This window comes from Mustela nivalis (genome assembly GCF_964662115.1).
Source record: "Mustela nivalis genome assembly, chromosome: 5".
Lineage (NCBI taxonomy): Eukaryota > Metazoa > Chordata > Mammalia > Carnivora > Mustelidae > Mustela > Mustela nivalis.
Window position 1 is genome coordinate 15,886,391 of NC_139024.1, and position 6,846 is coordinate 15,893,236.

Consider the following 6,846-nt stretch of genomic DNA (forward strand, 5'->3'; position numbering starts at 1 on the left):
TCCAACCCTTCTCTCAATTGCTATCTCTTTCTTTTCAGCTTCTAAAAAATGCACAAGTACCTCCTCTTCTAAAAAGGTATCAGTTGACCTTTTGTGCCCCTCTGGCTATAGCCCCATCTCTCCCATTTCATTTTCTGCCAACTTTCTGAGAAGAATATTCTATACTTATTATTCTCTCTATTCCTATTCATCTCCTTTTTACTCCTGCTCTTTGCCCTTCACTGATTTACACAGTTAGACATAGGTCTCACCTCAGCTCTCTGAAACTCAGCTTCAACAGTGGACTCAGCCATTAATAGAAGTTAAAGAAAGGCTTGGCTCTAATGTATATGGGGATTATAATGCAGGAAAGACACACCTTATCTGAGTCACCTAGAATAAGTTGCTTCATCTCTCTTTGCCTTGGTTTTCTCATCTGAAAAATGGGTATGATAAGAGTCCTTCCCCCTTAGAGTTATGAGGGTTGCATAGGCTCACTTATGCGGAGTACTCAGAACAGCATTTGAGGAGGGTGAACCTTTATGACTACCGCTGTCAATGACGATTAGGTAGTAGTTTTGTAGAACTGCTAAAAAAGGAAAACAAGTCAAAATCAGGTCTCACCATCAAAATCCATGAGTCGTGCCTCCCCGTAGGAGTGTCTTCCTGGCTGTACTTCTTTAAAGAGGACTCTCTAATGAGAGTCCCTTGTCCCTGTCCTGGGTCTCTGCCCAAAGTGGGAGGGACACCCAGCATCTTCCTAATTTCTGCAGATTTTTTGCTCTGCCCACATGTCAGCACTCACTGTCTGAAATATCTGCATTTAGATTTGACTCTTTCTTAACACCCTTGTGACTAAGGGAAGAAGGATAGTTCATCTCCACCTATCCCTTCAACCCCTACCCCCAAATGGTGGTGGGCATACCATGCCTATTACCCACCCACGAGAGTAGGCAGACTGTTCTGAATGTACAAGTGAGGAGTGCGGAGAAAGTAAGAATGTCCAAAACCACAGAGCTAGGACAGGTGATGGAGAATCCATGCTGTCTCTCTGACCAGAGATCTCTCCATTCCCTGACACACAGCATTTCGTCACTTCTCATAAACCAGAGTGGAGTCATCTCCAAACCGACCTAAAGCACAGTGGCTTTCAAGAGGTAAATGTTAGTGATGAAGTTGGAATAAAGGGACATTTCTTCAAGGAATTTTTCTTGCAGATTTGGCCAACTTCTTAGCTAGAATTTGCAATTACTATCACTGTGTCTCCTTCCAGTGGGAGAATGCATGTTCCCTCTCCTCTGTGCACGCAAATGTTCCTTAAGAAATCAGACTTGTTGACAGTCTAGGAGAAAGCCTTTCATGGTTCCTCACAGGTTTGCTGGGGATGAGGTCACCAAGCCGGCTCACACAGAATGTGCGGGAGAGAGAGGAACAAGCATGGTTACGGGTAAAAATGCCATCCTTAGGCTGATGTTAGTCAAATCTTCATATTCAAAAAGACTTCTGCTCTGAATTCTGGAGTCCTCTACCTAACTGGCCATTTGACATCTCCACTGGGATACTTCACACTGTCCCAGAGTTAAAGCATCCCGATGGAACTTTTAATTTTATTCTCCCACCTCCAGAAATACAATCCTCCCCGTTGTTTCCGACTGCAGCAGAGGGCACCACCAGGGCCCAAGGAAACAGCGAAGGGTTTTTATCAGAAAATGGCATGACTAACTTTATTTGTTTATAAGAACGTCATCCTAGAAACAATGTGGGGTCAGGATTTACAGTTGAGAGGAGGGAATTGAGTTGGTGGCTATTAAGAAGGCAAGCTGTAAGGCTTCGTGCCTGAGTTACTTTCTTTATGTTAACAAAATAGGGTATGTAAGAGGAAGATAATGGAGTGTGTTTCTAGAAACTGCTATTAGGTTTATCCATATGAAATGATCATTTATAGGCAACAAACATTGAGTAGCAACAAATTGTATGATTCCCTTACTATGTTATAACAGGGCAAACATACATCTCTATCAAAAATAGGAAGATATCTGGCTCAGTTAGTAGAGCATGTGACTCTTGATCTCAGGGTCATGAGTTTGAACCCCACATTGGGTGTGGAGACTCTTGATCTCAGGGTCATGAGTTTGAACCCCACATTGGGTGTGGAGCCTACTTAAAATAAAAACAAACAAACAAGCAAACATAAGCATTTACTTCTGGTTTAAGTACAAAGGATGGAACACTTTCTGGAAAGCAATTGTATCCTAAGTCTTAAAACAATAAAATGTCACATGGTTATTTTACTTGAGAGAATAAATACCAACAAAAACACCAATGGAAAAGAAGTCATTCCAGAAGTGTTTATAACAGGAAAAAAATGGAATTAGTCCAAATGTTCATTTGCAAGACACTTTAAATAAATAAGCATCATCTGTTCTGTGAAATAGTACACAACTATTAAAGTGATGAGTAGAATGAAAATTTAATGTCACGGGAAGACCTCCACAATATATTGTTGAGCATCAGGATGAGATAGAAAACAGATGGGTCCTATGATACCACTTTTATTAAAAATAGGTTTCTAAGTCTAACTATTACCATATGCAGAGAAAATTACCAGCAAAAACGGTGTTCCTAAATGTTAACAGAGACTACCTCCGAGCGGTGGACTTCCAGAAGATTTTTTTTTTAATGTAACTGAGGATTTTGTAAAAACTTGGGGCAACTTTATATTATTTTTATAATAAAAAAGCAAAAGCTACATTCAAAAGAAAAAAACTAACCAAAAAGAAAAATCTTCATAAATATTTAAATGCATGTAGGAGTTAATCACTTCTTAGGGAAAACCCCAGTGTTCAGATGAACCTGGTTAATCTTTGACATGAGCAGTGATGGGTACCTTGCTACGTTTTCCGTGACATCAACATTAAAAACAGAGACTCGGTCCTTCCACAGATGGCATTCGGTGCCTGTAAACAAGGGATATGCAGCGTGTTTGTACCAACACACAGAGCCTGCGGATCTCATGAGCTATTGGCAGGTGTTCCTCTTTTCTCAGAGATACAAACAGCTCTGCGGGTTGAAAGCCCCACTGTCAAGTCTAACACTGCTCATACAAATTCTAATTTTTGGAGTAAAAGCAGCTCTTTCATCAGCTGTTTGCTTTTTTCTGATTCCTGATTCCTTTTTTAAAAAAAGATTTTATTTATTTATTTGACAGACAGAAATCACAAGTAGGCAGACAGGCAGGCAGAGAGAGAGGAGGAAGCGGCTCCCCGCTGAGCAGAGAACCCAATGTGGGGTTTGATCCCAGGACCCTGAGATCATGACCTGAGCCGAAGGCAGAGGCTTAACCCACTGAGCCACCTAGGTGCCCCTCATGATTCCTATTTTTAAAGAGTGGGACTCCGAGCCTGGTTTGGGGACTGAGTAGGTCTAGGAGCATGAGATACCCTATTAATATTCTTATGAATGGGAAAGCCCATATGTAAGTAAATTTTCTCATAGCCACATTAAAAAAATGGGTGGAATTAATTTTAATCTCTTTTATTTGAACTCAGTACTAGAATGTATTTCAACATGTAGCCGATATAAGGTATTATTGAAATAGTGTATATTTTTGTTGGTTTTTCTTTTATTCTGCCATTACTTTTCAAAAAATAAAAGCTCAGCCTTAGACTGTTTCTACGCCCTCCCCTTCTTAGATAAAGGTGGCACACTAACAGTGTATTCTGTACCTAGTTTAAACTTGATACATGCGGAAGTCATGCCATACAGATGGATAGATCTCAAAAACATTTGCGCTTTGCAACACTTAACAATCACCGGCCGCTGGCATTGATGGGAAAAGAAATTTTGTGCTATATTCCTCTCTTCTGGCAATATCCATCAGAAGACCCTTCCCTCCCTCCCAGAAGGGTTGTACCACTTCAAAGGGAGCCAGTGGTGGCTTTTAGCTAATAAAAGGGTATCTCTGTCTCTGATTTATCTTTACTCTAAACGTCTAAAGGACAAGGAACTGTTATGATCCCAGAAAATGTTCTCGAGGAGAAAGGTATTTGCCTTTATTTGGTAATTGTACTTACTAGTTGAAAGGAGATAGGCTATAAAAGCCAGGGGAAGCTGGACGACGGCCCATGAAGTTAATTTTAAAAGTTATTTATTGACTCTTTGATGGGTGGGGCCTTTTCTTTCTTTAGCACCTCCCCAGAAAGTCCTGAGCTTCCATTTAAAAACAAAGCTTGAGGCTAACCCCAGCTATTCCCAGCTCGCTGTGAGTAGAGTGAACAGGGTCTTGAGCACAGGGCTGGTACAGGCGTTGGTGGGGAAATTTCCTTCTTCCATTGGTGGTTTGACCCCGGCTGCCTTTGGAGCCCAGGTGAGTCCCATGGTTTGGGACCAAAAAACCTCATTTGTATATCCAGGTAAGCGCTCACTGGCTGTAAACCTGAAAACTCCAGAAACCGCCATCATCCTTGAGGAAAATCTGTCTTCAGATTGACTGATGTGCTGATTGATCCTTTCTCCTCAAGGAGCTCTGGGAAGAGGGCAGCTTCTGCTAGAGGACATACTACAGAAGAATCCAAGACTCGTCGATGGTAAAGTTTCTACTGGAATGAACTTACTCAGTAAGTATTCCCAAAGCAGTGGGGATGATATTAACTTTCTGGCTTTATCAGGTGTCAAAATTTGGCTGCAAATAGGAGATAACCATTTCACCACCAGATTTCTTGGCTTCCTAAGTTGGAGGGGTTCTTGAAGCAGTGGGTGTGGTGATGGCTTTTTCTGAATGTCCCTGATCTGGCAAGGGACACACATCGGATGTAAAAGGGATGGAAGGTGCAGCGTGTTAGCTGTGTACACGTGGGATGTGAACAATTTCAACACAGCAAAGAGAGCACATCCACCTGACGCTGGTGTATCCTTCTGTGAAATCGATCAGACCTCTGATGGGAATCCTTCAATGAAATCGATCAGACCTCTGATGGGAAGTTCATGGCCATGGGGGCTTTGGAAGCTCCCATCTTTGAGAAACCTCTGAAAGGACTCCATCTCCATCCTTTAAAACTTTTCAGGCTGCTGAATTTACTGCACAGGCTGAAGCTGAAGTTGCTCTTTGCAGAAATATTCCCTAAGTAGACTCAGGCAGAGTGGTGTGAGATCTTTGAGGAACTGGATGCAAGTGTGTGATCCCTGTTCTGATGTTTGATGATATTTCTCAACTCCTTAAGAATAAGGACCCCCCCCCCTTTTTTTAAATCACGAATCAGGAGGTAACAGTCCCTATGCCAGTTCCATTTCTTTCCAAAACTATACAGCTTCTGTCCCTTCCAGGCACAGTTCAGTCCTGAAAGAACACTCAGAAGAAATATTCAGAAAATATGGATTTAGCACAGAGAAAACAGCAAGACCCCACCCTTTGGGAATCCTTAAGAAGCAGTAAGTCAGCAGCTAATCTATAGCATTTAAAAGTAAAAAGTACCTGTTTCGTAAGTAATCCAGTGAGCTTAAGTTGATGTGTGTGATTTGGAGAAATCACGAGTGCTTTCATTTGGGGAGAAGTTCATTCTTGTGTCAAGACGAAATCTTATGCTCTCAGAAAATTTAAAGAATGCTGGCATATTTTAGTTAATCTTCTGTAACTTTTATGCCAAGTAAAGACCGTAGACTTTATATGCATTGTTATTATTCTAATTGAAAGGCAAACCAATGTCATATTTGATAGGTATTATGCCTGAAGTAGTTTTAAAATATTGTGTCATGTCTGGAAATGGATACAAGTTCCTGCATGATTGTACTTTGAAAAATCATTTAACTATTTTCTTGGGGTTTCACTAGTGGGAGAAAAGAGAAAACATGATTTAAAATGTAACCATTACATACAAGCTACTTCAAGGTAGGGTGATAGGAAGTAATACTGGTTATACTTTAACGAAATATACAGACACATACTTTGAGCCTCAGGACCCTAACAAGCCTGTACACTGCAGTGTACCAGGAATTTTGTACTTCTGTATGTTCAAAACAGAAAACCTCAGGCCATAAATGGTGTCACTTAGACTGGGTTTCCAAAATGGTGCTTGAAATACAATCTAATTGTAGTTTCCACCCTCCCCAGAAACGTGGCCTTAACCAGTCAGTCCGGAAAATTTGTCTCTCCATCAGCATCCACAAGTCTGTCACCTGGGTCCTCTGCATCCCCTGAAGAAAGATGAGGTTATCTGTGTGATAAGACAGCTTGCTTTCCCCCCTAGCAAACAGCACGTTCTGGAACAATCCTTTTCTATTCCTAACAACTTTCTTGCCTCTACCCTCTATCTATAAAAACCTTCCATTTTATACAACTTCTCAGAGCTCCCCTCTACTTGCTAGGTGAGATGCTGCCAGATTCATGAATTGCTTAGTAAAGCAAATTGGATCTTCAAAGATATTTGGTTGAATTTTTGTTATTTAGCACATATAATGAGTGATATGTATTTTTTTCCCTGACGTTGTCCCATTTTCTTCTTTTCTCCCTCTCTCCTTTGCTTCCTCCCTCTCTTTTTTCCTTTTCCTTTTCTTTCTTTCTTTCTTCCTCTCATTCTTTCATTCTTTCTCTGTGTCACACAAAATGACCTGATTTCACAAAAATTATCTCTTCTTTTCAAACCAGGTTTTCTTGAGGGGAGGAGTCCCCTTATTTTCTTCTTTCCATTCCCAGGGAATTATAGCTCTGTTCCCACTCCATCCTCCTGGGCATCATTCACACAGACTCCTTTTCCCCCTGCACACTCTAAGTGCCTTCTAATTTTTATGAATTATAGGAACTTCAAAGCTTTAGTAGATTAGCTCATATAAATAAAAGTAATAAAATTCCTATGTCATATAAATCCATGTGTG

The 6,846-nt window shown here is 40.8% G+C and overlaps 1 long non-coding RNA gene across 1 annotated transcript; it reads left to right on the forward strand.

The window, feature by feature from the left end:
- The first annotated feature begins 4,220 nt into the window (after nt 1–4,220).
- On the forward strand, nt 4,221–6,349 carry LOC309864410. Its single transcript, XR_014311510.1, has 3 exons — nt 4,221–4,595; nt 5,302–5,406; nt 6,086–6,349. It is a non-coding gene; the product is annotated as an uncharacterized lncRNA (long non-coding RNA).
- Nucleotides 6,350–6,846: the final 497 nt, after the last annotated feature.